Here is a 15,091-nt window from a genome sequence, read left to right on the forward strand (position 1 = left end):
AGAAATTATCCTTTGTGCTGAGCACATTACCTATTCATTTAAACATCAACTTTCATGTTTTTTGAAACAAGAAACATTCACACTGGTCTGTGATGGCTTCTTTGATAAATAAAGAATAATGAACAATAAAGAACAATGCACTTAAGTAGATGGACATTAGGAAGCAAAACTTAAAAAATGCAGGAAATTATATATGTAAACTTGAAGATAAATAAAAAGCTTTTTTACAGCAGAAAATTCATTAATTAACAAAACAAACATGACAATAATAGAATGAGCAAAATAAAAATGTCAAGGGAAAAAAGAAATTTTTCATTTCTTCCTTTTTTTCACTAGGCACAAATGAATTTCTGGCTAACAAGAAAATATAGTCTCACATGTGCTTTTAATTTACAGATTATTATATTTAGGGTTAAATCTACTTCTTCATTTTGGTAAAATTCATATTTTTTCTGTGTGCACTTAGCATGTGAGGAAGAAAATAACAATAGTTTCTGCCTCCTCTTAGTATCAGTGAAGATTCTCTTCAAGGTTTCCTTTGAAATACATTCTTTTTGGAATATAATGCTGAAATACATTGCTTTTTTTTTTTTTCTAAGAAGCCCAAATCTCTGACTGAAGTACTGAATGTTTTACCTTGGGAGGAATATAGATTGTCTTGACATTTGACTATATTATTTTCTTCTACAGATGAATGAACTATTATAACATCTTCTACCTAGTAAATGACAAGCTGACATTTTCTTTTTGATAAGTACAAACACATATTTTCTAATAACTATTTAGGTATAGAACTGTTTGTTTTCGAAATCTTATTGTTTCTTGTAGCTACCATCTTAGACATTTCACTTAGAAGGAATTAACTTCTGAGAATTACTCCCCCTAGAACTAGTAAGAGTAAAACAAAGTAATCCAGGAAGTTTTTTTCTCAGTCGAGTCCTGATGAAGAAGAAGGCAAGGCAGTAAGTAGAAAGAAATTATTTGTTTACTTAACATATTGAGACATAGAGTGAGAGGTATTCCTGCACATTCTTTAGATGCTTTAAGAAGATTAAAAGTCTTGAGTGTTTCTTTCCTTCCTGTTTAAATATTGCTTGTCTTTTTAATTTCCAAGGTTTCTGTTAAAGTTCCATCTACATAAAATCAGTTGTCAGCAAGAAACTCACTTAAACCTTTGAGTCTGTCCTTAAATTCCACACGTTTCCAAATGTTGCAGTATGGCAGAAACATACTATTATCATAGTATGTTTCAAACTCTTCATAGTTTCTGCAGTATCTGGGCATAGCAAACTTAAACAAAGATGAAGATATAACATTAATTGTGACTGGGCTAACTCAGGGTGTAAATGTCAAACCCTAGGTCTTTTCAAAAGTAGTTGTATGTCAGTAGCTTCTATTACTGGGTTTCTGGAGCAGAACATCAAAAATCAATTACCACTAAAAAGTCACATACATAGCATCATATTATTGAACTTCTTTATATTTTTTTACAATACCCAGTTACAGGAACAAGCCAAATGTAACCAAGCTGCATCTGGACACTTGAGAGCATCCAAGAATACACTGATATTGATTGTCTATTCTGGTCTGTCCTCCCATGCTCCATGCTTTCTCTGTGTTCCTCTCATGCTTCCTTTCCCTCAGCCATTGCTGTTATCTTTTTCAGTCATGCTTTCATTGATCTCAAGTTCTTTTATCTATAGCCTCTCTGATGAAATCTGATGAATTCTCTCTGATGAAATTTACATCATACCAGTCATTTTGTTCTTCCTTGCTGTCCTGTTTCAGGCTAGACAGGGTTAATTTTTGCAGTATCTAATGCCCCTAAGGAAGGGGCATGGCTAGGATGCTGAGGTTATTCTATACCACTTCACATAATTTCCAGGATGTGGAAGTAAAGGGATTATTTCCCATGGAGATGGGGCTCCTTTGGGTTGATGAAACCTGGTGGAGGGATCTGCCCAGTATTGCCTATAGTTGAGGGGTTCCTTGTACCTTCTGTTAATAATATTGTTGCTATTACTGTTCATTTCATTATTTCATAGCTGTTTCCAGCAAATTTTTCTTATCTCAACTTGGGATCTTTGCCTTTTGTGCCTCCAATTCTCCTCTTCAGCCCCCAGCACAGGGAATGGACAGGGAAAATGAGAGTGAGGGAGTGACTCATAGTCTGTAAGTGGACTGAATTGAGGACTACCATTTCTAAACCATGACACTAGCCAAATCACAAAATAAAAGCTTTAATGCCTTTAAAGAAAAAGAAGAAGAGAAAAACAATGCCTATAAGTTACAGTTCTTGGATTGTCAGACAGGAAATACATCAAAACCTGAACATTTCAACAGAATTCAACAGAATTCAAAAGAATGACTAGGTTAGAAGAGACCTCCAAGTTCATCAGGTCCAACCCATGCCCTAATACCTCAACTAAACCATGGCACCGAGTCATCATCCAGACTTTTTTTAAACACATCCAGGGATGGTGACTCCAGCACATCCCTGGGCAGACCATTCCAATACCTTATCACCTTTCCGTAAAAAACTTTTTCCTAATATACAACCAATATTTCTCTTGGCACAGCTTGAGACTGTGTCCTCTCGTTCTTTCAGTTCCTGCCTGGAGAAAGAGACCAACCCCACCTGACCACAGCCACCTTACAGGTGTGGGTGTCACATTGGCTCCCAGTCATCTGGAACTTCACCAGTGAATCAGGTGAGGTTGTAGGAAATGATAAGGTCACCTCTGAGTCTCCTTTTCTCCAGGCTAAACAACCCCAGCTCCCTCAGCTGTTCCTCACAGAGTTTGTGTTCCATGCCCCTCACCAGCCTTGTTGCCTCCTCTGGATGTGCTCAAGAGTCTCAAAGTCCTTCCCAAACTGAGGGCCCAGAACTGGACACAGCACTCCAGGTGTGGCCTCACCAGTGCCCAGTACAGTACAATGACCTCCCTGCTCCTGCTGGCCACACCATTCCTGATCCAGGCCAGGAGCCATTGGCCTTCTTAGCCACCAGGGCACAGGGCTGGCTCATGTTCAGCTGCTGTCACCAGCACCCCCAGGTCCCTTTCTGCCCTGTCCAGCCATACCATCCCCAGCCTAGGATGTTGCAGGGAGTTATTGTGGCCAAAATGCAGGACTTGGAACTTGGACCTATTAAACTTCATCCCATTAGACTCTGCCCATCCATCCAACTGTTCCAGGTCTCTCTGCAGAGCCCTCCTACCTTCCAACAAATCAACACTCCCAGCTTACTGTTGTCTGCAAATTTACTAATGAAGGATTCAATTCCCTCATCCATGTCATCAATACAAATATTGAACAGAGCAGGCCCCAGCACAGACCCCTGAGGAGCACCACTGGTGACTGGCTGCCAGCTGGATGCAGCACCATTCACCACCACTCTCTGGGCCTGGCCACCCAGCCAGTTCTTAACCCAGCACAGAGTGCTCCTGTCCAAGCCAAAGGCTGCCAGCTTTTCCAGGAGTGTGCTGTGGGATACAGTGTCAAAGGCTGAAGTCCAAATAGACAACATCCACAGCCTTTCCCACATCCACCAGGTGGGTCACCTGGTCATAAAAGGAGATCAGGTTGGTCAGACATGACCTGCCCCTCCTAAACCCATGCTGGCTGGGTCTGATACCCTGGCCATTCTGTAAGTGCTGCATGATGACACTCAGTATAAACTGCTCCATTACCTTACCAGGTACTGAGGTCAGGCTGACTGGTCTATAATTACCAAGATTCCCTTCCCACCCTTTTTGTGAATGGGTGTCACATTGTCTCCCAGTCATCTGGAACCTCACCAGTGAGCCTGGATTCTTGGTAAATGATGGAGAGCAGCTTTGCAAGCTCATCTGCCAGCTCCCTCATCACCCTGGGATGGATCCCATCTGGTCCCATAGATTTATGAACATCCAAGTGGCTCAGCAGTTCTCTGACTTCCTCCTCCTGGATAACAGGGGGACCATTCTGCTCCCTGAAACCATCTACCAACCCAGGAGGATAGTTGTCCTGAGGACAAGCTGTCTTCCCATTAAAGACTGAGGCAAAGGTGTTAAGCACCACTGCCTTCTCCTTATCTCCAACTATTAAGTTCCCTCCCTCATCCAATAAATAACAAAGGTTGGTCATACCCTTCCTTTTGCCATTAATATATTTGTAAAAACATTTTTTATTATGCTTTACAAAAGTTTCCAATTTAAGTTCAAACTGAGCTTTGGCCTCCCTAACTTTTTCCCTACATACTCTAGCAGCCCCCTTTAAATACTTCCTGAGAGACCTGACCCTCCTTCCAAAGATGATACATCCTCCTTTCATTCCTAAGTTCCTTCAAAACTTAGCTGCCATCCAGGTTGGACATTTGCCTTGCCAACTTGTGTTTTAGCACACAGGAACAGTCTTTTCCTGTGCCCTCAAGATCCCTATTTTGAGACATGTCCACCTTTCCTGAACTCCTTTGTTTTTAAGGGCTACTTCCCAAGGAACTCTGAATAAGTTTCCTAAATAGGCCAAAGTCTACCCTCTAGAAGTCCTGTGTAAATGTCTTATTGATGTTCCTCCTGCTTTCACCAGATATCAAGAACTCTATAATTTCATGATCACTGTGCCCCAAGCGGCCTCCAACCACCACATCTCCCACCAGAGATTTTCAAACAACAGATCTAATATAGTCCCTTCCCTGATGGGTTCACTCACCAGCTGCGACAAAAAGTTGTCCTCCACACACTCTAAGAACTTCCTGGACAGCCTCTTTTCTGTTGTATTAAGTTCCCAGCAGATGTCTGGCAGGTTGAAGTCACCTACAAGAACAAGGGCTGATGATCCTGAGACATTCTTCAGCTGCTTATAGAATAAGTTGTCCACCTCTTCTTCCTGGTTGGGCGGATGATAACAGACACTCAGGAGGATGTCAGCCTTGCTGGCTTTCCCCTTAATTCTTAGCCATAGACATTCAGCTTCATCATCACTAGTTTCAATACCTATGGCATCAAAGGCTTCCCTAATATAAAGGGCCACCCCTCCACCTCCTCTCCCTTTCCTATCTCTTCTGAAGAGCTTGTAACTATCCAGTGCAACATCAGAATAATATGAGGCCAAAATCAACACTGGTAAACCTAAAGAGGTTCTATGAATATGTCTTAGTTCTGGGATGTAAACATAGCCCTTGTTCCTTTATTCTTTTACCTATTTTTTAAGCCAGAAAATCTTAATAAAGTATGGTCTGTGATCAATAAAATTCAGTTTCATTCAAAAAAAGTAGATTTCCAACCAAATATTGCTTGCTTATAGATCCCTGAAACCCCCCATTTAGTTTCATTTAGAAAGCTATTTCATGGTCTTAAATGAAAATCTAATTGTAATTGTGATACTACAACACTGTAAGTATCATGAAGTGAAAGTATTCACTTAAAAAGGAGATACTGAATACAAATACCTCTAGCATCACACCATATATATAACTGGTGTTTATATATATATACACACACACATATATATATGCAATGTTTTTCTTTTGGAAAATTTTAACAAGAAACAATTTTTAGATTGATGTGTTAATTTATAAAAAGCAAAGTATTAAAATTCCTCTTTAATAATATAAAAATATTGTAGAAAAAAGCACAAAAAGAAGAGAGTGAAACTATTTGATTTGATACATTCTACATTGAAATTTACTAAATATATAAAACCTGAAATCTGAGGATGGAAGTTTTCTTAATGTTGTTTCTTTTAACATTTTTGCTTTCCCTCAGATTATTGGCCACGAGAATAATAGATGAGTATGTGAAAACTTCATTTTGCTACATTAGCAGATGAGGAAAGTTAAATGTCTGAAACTAGTAGACTCAGGAAGTTTTTTATATCCTAAGTAAATTGTTCAATTGTTCACATCTTATAATTCATGTGGAATTGTTACTAACATTCCACAGATTTTTGGTTTGTTGGTGTTTGGGGTGGGTTTGGTTTGGGTTTTTTGTTTGTTTGTTTTTTGTTTGATTTGTTTTTTTCCTTTGGCTTCTGTGTGTTTTATCTTCTCCTTTTGCTTTGGACTGGAGGATAGGAGAGCCTACATTTTTTTACACATACACAGACCCCATCTCTTCAGTGTTCAGCATGAAACACATTAAACCAAAGGCCATATTCCCTCCTTTATGAATATCTTTGGCATTCAAACTACAGCAATCAAATGCAAGCTCATGGTATGTAAAAATCAAGCTCTGGATTTTATATATAAATCCTTCTGGAGTACAAGACTTTGGGAGAACTGGTGTTTGATTTTTTCTCTTTTATCTTTGATTGTTGATACAGTAATTCTGGCCACATGAGGTCTGCTTTTAATTGAGGCTTTGTATGAATTTCTGTATCCTTTGATGCCAGATTTCAAAGATACAATGTAAGGTTTTGAGGTGACCAAAAAGGGTCATAAGAAACCTCTAGAGTATGATCAATGATTTGGACAGCAGTGTGAGAACATACCTAATTCTTTAGCTGAGAGTCTGGCAAAAAAAGGCACTGAGACTGCAGTAACATAAAATTGTAGCTGTGATTGAACGAGGTGACAAAATCCCCTTTGCTTATAACGAGAACAGGGATCAAGCCTGTGATAAAGTAGTTTCCCTTCATGTTGTGTTGTAGACTTTTATTTGGTGATCAAAGTGATTGGTTTCATCAGGTTTTGTGCTTGGGGTTTATTTTATTTTATTTTATTTTGTAATTAATTTTCTCCTCACTTTTGGTACACACTTGGCACTCTACTATATTGCAGAATTTATTTCCTGTACTGATCATGGACCATTTCTTGCTTATAAGTCAATCTTATCTCAATATTTTATTCCTACCAATCTTATTTCTGGCTCCTAGGCAGGATACTGATGATAAGCCAGGTTTTCAAATTTCTTGCCATAAGGGCTAAAATATAAATAAAAATAATTAATTATTTAAACTGAGACAGTGAAAATGTAATGGTTTGGGCATTGCATAATAAATTAAGGACAAAATGGGGCTGAAGTCTCATAATCAAATGAAAACTGTGTATGTTACATTGGGGAACTATTTTATTTTTGATACAGAGGCTAGGAGAGTTCTGCTACTTTAGTAGAACACAGCAGCCATCTGTTTCTCCACACAAGCACACTGCTTGCCAGCTTGTAGATTGGACAAGGAAATGTCACCTCTGCCTGTGCACTGACACTTGTCCAGGACAATAACCAGTCTATTGTGTTTCAAGGTCCTGGATTGCTCAATAGCTTTTCTGTATTTACAATAAAAAGGTTTCAGTCAGCCTCTTTGAAAATAATGTGAGAGAAGCACAATTATAGGTATTCAAGTACTATTTGCCAAAGTGAGTTGCACAGAATCTGTACAGTTTTCAGGAACTGAAGAATAAATTGTATCCATCTCTCTGAATTCATGTCTCTCCGATGATGTACAAAGGGCTTTGAGCTGCAATGGCTGACAATGCAAACTTCAGACAGGTTTGTAAGTTCAGAGGTAAACATCTCAGAGCCCGCTGCTTTGGCTAAGACTATAAAATGAGCCCTTTTTTTCCTCAGAAAAATCACACAAATGTGATTGTAGTTCAGTTGACCTTAGTGGTGGGTCACCTTCCCTACACTTAATGAGAGTGGCTGTGTAAGTGACAAATTGTGAAAATCAGGCTGTCAAATAACACTTTGTGGAACGTCTGTGTGTACGCACATACAAAATCATAGTATTATTTAGACTGGAAAAAATGTTTAAGAACACTGTGTCCTAATGTTACCCCACCACTGACAGTTCCACCACTAAGCCATGACCCTATGTGTCATATCTTTACCAAATACCTCAGGGATGATGAATCCACCACTGCTCTGGGCAGATATTTCAAGTGTTTGCAATCCTTTTGTTGAGATTTTTTTTCCTAATATCCAGTCTAAACCTCTGCTGGTATGCCTTAAGGCCATTTACTCTTGTCTTATTACTTTTTACTTGAGAGAAGTGACTGACCCCCAGATCACGACAGCCTCCTTTCAGGTAGTTGTAGGGAGCAATAACGTTCCCCCCTCAGCCTGCTTTTCTCTAGGCTAAACAGCCCCAGCTCTCTCAGCTGCTCCTCTTGAAACTTTTTATAAAAGTTGTGGTCAATGACTCTAGGCCCAGGCAGAGTCCAGTTACAAGTGATATCCCTGAGGGTGTCCATCTTCTTACTGGGGCTCTATATTATGGCTATCAATGACACAGACAATAGGATTGAGTGCACCCTTGTGAGAGATTGAAAAGTTAGTGGTTAATGGTTAATAATGGTTAATTAACTAATGGTTAGCAGTTCATTTGCAAAAACACCAGGTGCTGTACTGATAGTGGGAAAGGGAACAGCCCAGTTGCAGAAAAGGGGTGATCACCAGAGGATGACCATGACAAATCAACCTTTATTTAGCAACAAGCTGGGGTTTGAGCCAGATAAGGAAAGAGACCAAATAAGAAACAGACACTGTGGAGGTCTGTGGATAGTAATTCAGTGTCATTTCACTCTAATCCACCCCAAAGCATCTGTTAACAAGAACCTAAGTTGCCCTTGTCTTTAGAGGCAGGTTGTAACAGCCCTCAGCAAGCTTTCAGATGACACTAAGCTGAGAGGTGCAGCTTTACACAAGACAGGATGCCATTCAGAGGGACCTGGACAAGAACTAGGCCCACGAGATCATAATGAAGTTCTACAAGTCCAAATGAAAGGTACTGGGTAAGGGTAACTCAAAATATGAGTACAGATTGGGAGAACTCATTGAGAAAAGCCCTGTGGAAAAGGCGTTCTCATGGATAAAAAACTGAATGTAATCTAGAAATGTGCACTTGCAATCCAGAAAGCCAACCGTGTCCTGGGCTGTATCAAAAGAACCATGACCAGCAGGTTGAGGGGCTAATTCTGTCCCTCAGTTCCACTCTTCTGAGATCACATTTGGCGTATTATGCCTACATATGGAATTCTCTGTGCAGGAAAGACATGGACCTGTTGGAATGGGTACAGAGGAAAGCCACAAAATTGATCAGATTTCTGGAGCACCTCTCCTATGAAATTCATCCTGTGAAGAAGGGTCCAGTGAGACGTCATTGCAGCCTTTCAGTACTTAAACAACTTAGACAAGTTAAAAAAGAGGGAGGATGACTTTTTACACAGGCAGAGAGTGATAGGAAAAGAGGGATGAATTTATAACAGAAGGAGGGATTCAGATTAGATGTAAGGAAGAAACTCATTCCTCACAGGGTAGTGAGGCACTGGAACAACTTGTGCAAGGAAGTTGTAGGTGCCCAATCCCTGGAAGTGTCCAGCACCAGGCTCTGAGCAACCTGGTCTACCAGAAGGTGTTCCTGCCTCTGACAGGGGGTCTGGAACTAGATGATCTTTAAGGTTCCTCTCAAACCAAGTCATTCTATGAATGATGCTCTGATGATTGTTCTTTACATCCTACACTATGTCTGCTCTCCTGTGGACATGCTCCAGCCACCTCAATGTCTTGTAGTGAGGGATCAAAAACTGAGCACAGTACTTGAGGTGCAGCCTCACCAGTGCTGAGCACAGGGGAACAGTGTATACATACAATGATGAAACTCCCTCTTCTGGCCTCCCAGAAGGATGTATGGAAGGTATGTGCGCCTGTCTTTGGTTATTTTTTGAAGCTGAATGTAAGATTTGGACAGAAATACGAGGAACGGGGACCAGAGGAAAACTTGAGCATGAACAATTATTTTGTATTTTTAGATATATTTTCACCCTTGAAAGATCCTGCAGTAGTGATTTAGTATATCAGTCACTTTAAATAGTGGACAATTGATTACCCAGTTTAATGCAACTGCACTATGTGCAGTAAGAAAATACTCTCATTTTGTTGGTTCATCTCTTTCTATCGTGAAAGAACACACTCATTTCTTATCAAATTCATTGATATTGCATGATGCCATTGCCAGAGCCATGGCTTTCTGCAGATCTTGTATATACTTTGACTCATTCATTTTTATTGTTCTCTCCAGTAATTGATTTTGCATATAACACTGGGATAGATGCAGACCGTAGAACCAGAGTGCAGTGGAAAGATGACAGGATGAAAAAGCCAGAAAAAACTATTAATATATGTAAACCACCACAGAATAACATCTTTCTGCTACTTTCACATTAATCATGGCAACACATGAGTCAGAGAACTACTTAAAATAACTTTTATAAAAAGAATTTATGCAGCTTATCTATCTACGTGATGGAACATTGGTTCTAGAACTGCATTTGGCCATACTACAAACATATTAATGATGCTTTAAGATAAATAAGGTGATCCATAGGCAGTCATAGCATTCTGAGTAAAATAATCCAGTCCCTAGAGGGGCCCAGTTCCCCTGTGTCCCAGAGAGGATCAGGGTGAGGTTGTGGTGTCTGGGTGGTTGAGGCAGCAGACTGGGGTTCACAAGGCCTGTGGCCAGGCACAGCTGCCACACAACTTAGGCAGATACCAAGGATTAAACCTCAGATCAAATTTAATCCAAGCAATGCATTTGAATTAAATTATAAAGTAAGACTTCAGCTCTACACAGTATATCTTTTATTCTCTTATAAATGAAGGACAGTGCAAAGTCTGTTAAGACAAAGTTTTTTCATACTGGCCTACAACACAGACAGGAAAATCATCTACCTTGTCCTGAACTTCATGTTGGGATTTCTGCCACTCAGAACATGCTAATTCTTTCTTATAATTACATGAAGACCTACTGAAGTGCACAATTATTGCTTATAGGATGCCAATGTTTCATATTTTTTCATACAGAAGAGGCTGGAGTTCATGCTTTTTTTTTTTTTTCCCCTCTTTTTTCCTCCCTTAATAAATCTATAATAATGTTTTGCCAGTAAGCTGAAAGCACAGTTTTCAATCATTTTTTGTGGCAGAGTGGTCAATGATCCAAAAATGAAAACATAGGCCTGTTGCCAGAAAAAAATGAGTTTATTTCAGCATCCCTCAAAATCCAGTCATGCAAGAACAGAAAGAAATATTTAAAATTTAGTTCCCGCTACTGAAAATGCTCAATCAGAAAAATTCTGAGGTAAGCATCAGAAGACAAAGGTCCAGTTTCCAGATCTGACCAAATCTGCAACATGTATTTTGTCAAGATGTGACAGAAAAAATCTACAGAATCACTTGGTCTTCCCCTTCTATCAATAGCTTGTCAGAGATACAAGGCTATTTTTAGAGGTATTAGATTATTTTTTAAATTAGTTTGTTTTTTGAGGGAGGAGAAAGACTTTCATTCTGAGCTTGTACTAACAGTCATTCAGTGGAAAATAAGTGTCATTGCATGAATTGTATCAATGTAGATAGAAAGGCTCTACTTTACTGATAGAACTATTGTCTTCTTTAGGAAACTGGATTGTTTTCTTCTGCAAAGAAAGCTATTATTTCCAGTTCTAAAGAAAACAAACACACAAACAAACACCTTCTAACTCTCTTTGTGGGCTCTCATTTTACAGGTCAGAACTGCAAGGTTTCATTTCTTTCTTTCCAACAGAGAGGTCATGTAAAGTGATGACTACAGGTATGTTTTATATCCGATATGGCCTAAGGTCATGTCAAGTCCCCACTTTATTCTTTTCCCAAAGCACTTCAGAGCACAGATTTGGGTGACATCTTAAATGCCTAGGTAAAAGATTTGTAACAGTGTGCAAGCTGACATGTTCTGCCCATAATGTATCTATACGATGGTTAATTTTCAAGCAATGTTATGTGATAAATGGACACACTTTGTACAACCATTTTACTCCTGCTTCCAAAAAATATATCCCCCAAAGGCTTTTGAGTCATAGCAGGAAAGAGCTGAATGAACAAATTTGTCAACATTGATCAAAGCTGACACTCATGTTACTCTACAGAGGTCATCTATGTCAGTTTTCTTCACCCTCCAATTTTCAAGGCTTCTCATATGTTTTCATCATTGGTGATAAGAATGTTTTGATGTGCATTTTAGATCTATCTTTTAGATAGATTCACTGATATCTGATTCACTAAGTATGGGAATTTCCAGATCTGAACCTAGCCAAATTAATTTTTCAGATAAATTTTCAGCAAAAGGCAATTGTCTACTCAAGTGCAATATGGATAACTCTGCCCCTGATTATTTTGACAACATTGCCTATATACTACTCCAATTTCAAATTTTTATGCTAATCAATTAACAATCATGAAAATATTTTTGTTTTAGAAAACTTTGAGATAATTTTCAATTAAATAGAAGGAACTCTTTTTGAAGAGCTGTAACTAGACAACAAAGCTGTGAATAACATTTGGTAAATTCTTTGGTCTTGACAAATGAGGATCTATATGTCAAACGGCATGGCATAGAATTTTTAAAGTTCTTTCAGTCATATTTTATACAGTTTTATACATATTGCGTGGAGCAAGCATTTAAAGAAAACACATTAAAAGAGAACCTACAATTAAAAAATGCCTGGACATAACCTTTATATTCATGTTATTAAATAAGAAAGACATCAACAAATATTTATGCTTTCTGCATGCAGACATTTCAGATCAGTGACTAAAGCCCATTAACCAAGAAAATTATATCAGCAACATGTAGCTTAGAACAACTGTGAAGAAGATACAATAAGTGTAGTGCAGGCAGGATTAATTTTTAAATTTTACACAGTTAAAATAACCATAATGTATGTTTTCATAGGGATAAATTTCAAAGCAATCTTTCATAAAAATAAATGACTCAAAAAGTGTGTAAGTTAAAAGACCTTAAATATTAAAAACAAATTTCAAACCATGAAAGCTTACAAATTCCATCAGCTGAATCTCTTAACATACACTTACTAGGCTAATTACAGCAATAAATAAATTACATCATTGCTAATTATATCTTCCAATTTATATTCTTCTTACTCTCCTTCACCCAAGATGGGAGGGGATTGTTCTTGCTGGAATAAAATCAGCAAATATACACAATAAACACAGTTCATGATCAATTCAAATATTGGGGGGTGTTTTGTTTTGTTTTCTAAAGCAAGAACAATACACATTTAATAATGACAAAGCAGTTGACAACTAATTGTATATTTTATGTGATTCATCTTCTGTGAACAATTGGCCTGGCAATAACATGACTTCTCTCCTGTTTTTCATAAAGGTCTGAACATCCACATCTCCCACTGATTTTGTCTTGCAGCTTTGTTTATTCAGCACACCAAAAAATAAAGTCTAGAGGTCATTTGATAAAACAGTTGAACAGTTGCTCCACAGCAACTAATTTGTCATGAAATAAACAGCTGAAGGAATGGTCCCACCGAATGTAAAATAAATAGAAAAAAATGTTAAAAGATTCTTAGGCAATTAATCACTAAAACTAAACCAAACAAAAACTCCTTCATCTAGAAATTGTTGTTATCTTTCCATAAAATTTTGTGAACTGTAAGAACTGCTGGATTTGTGATACAGAAAATCTAGAGATCATCTACACATTCTTTAGGTTAAACATTTTTACTGGTACCATCTTTTGTTTTTGAAGACTCTGAAAAGAGTCTTAACATTCTGTTAAGAAAGAACTCCTACTTCTTTCTTAACATCTGGTATGAACTCAACCATGTTTGGTTTCTGATCTGACCTAAAGATTGGAGATTCTAGACCCATAGTGCAATCACACACAAATTAGAGACTGGGTAAAAAACATTGCTTCCCATTTCTCATGATATTCTGAATTTAAGTGTGTTTCTGAGTGTGAACTTGTCTTACTGAAACTTAATTTGCTTAAGTTACGGTTCTGTACATGTAACATAAAAAATTGATGTTCTGTGGGACTCAGTGTTGGTATTTAAGGAAATAGGCAATGGATTTGCAGGGTAGTTGAACACTTCGTAGTGAAATGTCAATGAGGTGGAAAATATGGTTTTGGGACATGGTAACATAATTACAATGCTAATCAAGGACAATGTGAGACTCTCCAGTAAAGTTGACAAGCTTGAGAATTAATCCAGGATTAAGCATTTCAAGATTACTGGTGTCCCAGTGAGGAAAAGCCTAAGAATTTAGTAATCTTTATGGCAGCACTTCAGAAAGATGAAGTAAAATATTTATTTTGGAATGATTTTGGGCTGCATCACCATAATAATTTGTGTCCGGCCACATTTTCATAGGTTCTCTCAAAAGTAGTCCAATTTTCACAGAACACTTTCTTCAGAAGCACCACCACATGTGAAGGAAAATCCACACTGTTTATGCACATGCAGATACTGATACATCTATTCTCCTTCCTCTCTTATATGATTTTAAAAAACCTCCTCTAGTCAAATATTTATATATAAATATATCAATATATCAATATATCAATATATAAATATATTTATATATTTATATATAAATATATAAATATATATATATGTATATATATATTTATATATATATATAAAACTATCCATGCTACTTTGAGTCTTGAGTCTGTAGACCAATAGTTAGACCCTGGAAACAGAGCAACTGCAGAAATTAACACTTTTTCCCTTATCAGCTATTTATTGCTGTCCATTAGATAGGTCATCAGATTTCAAAAACAAAATCACAAGGGATTTATATGTGTTATCACTCATGCATAACTGCCACAGAAAGGCTAATTGCACCTTTTATTCACCATTATCATTCCACTTTTAAAATCCAGCTAAATGATAACAATTATAAATATAAAACATGCTTACAATTCAAATTTTCCTCTTCACATAAAAGCCAGTTCAGCATAATTATTTTTCTCCCCACTGAAAAGCATGAATTGATGGCAACATTCCCAGATGAGCATATCTTTTTATTGCCTCAAACTTTTTCTATGAAGCATCATTTTATCTTTTCATCTTATTGCTTGTTACATGGAAATTGAGGTTGACAAATGACATGAGTCTCAAAAAGTGGAAGGCTTTATTTCTAGCCTTTTCAGTTAACCCCACAATAGATAGCACCTGTATCACAGGGAGACTGAAAAGATATTTTATTATTTTCAGCTAGGAAGAGTGTACTTAATTCGTACTTTTATGACAAATGTTACTGAGAAATTATATGATTGCATTCTACTGGAAAGGCATAAGCTGTTGCTTTTTTAG

The sequence above is a fragment of the Parus major genome, chromosome 2, assembly GCF_001522545.3.
Source record: "Parus major isolate Abel chromosome 2, Parus_major1.1, whole genome shotgun sequence".
In the NCBI taxonomy this organism is placed as follows: domain Eukaryota; kingdom Metazoa; phylum Chordata; class Aves; order Passeriformes; family Paridae; genus Parus; species Parus major.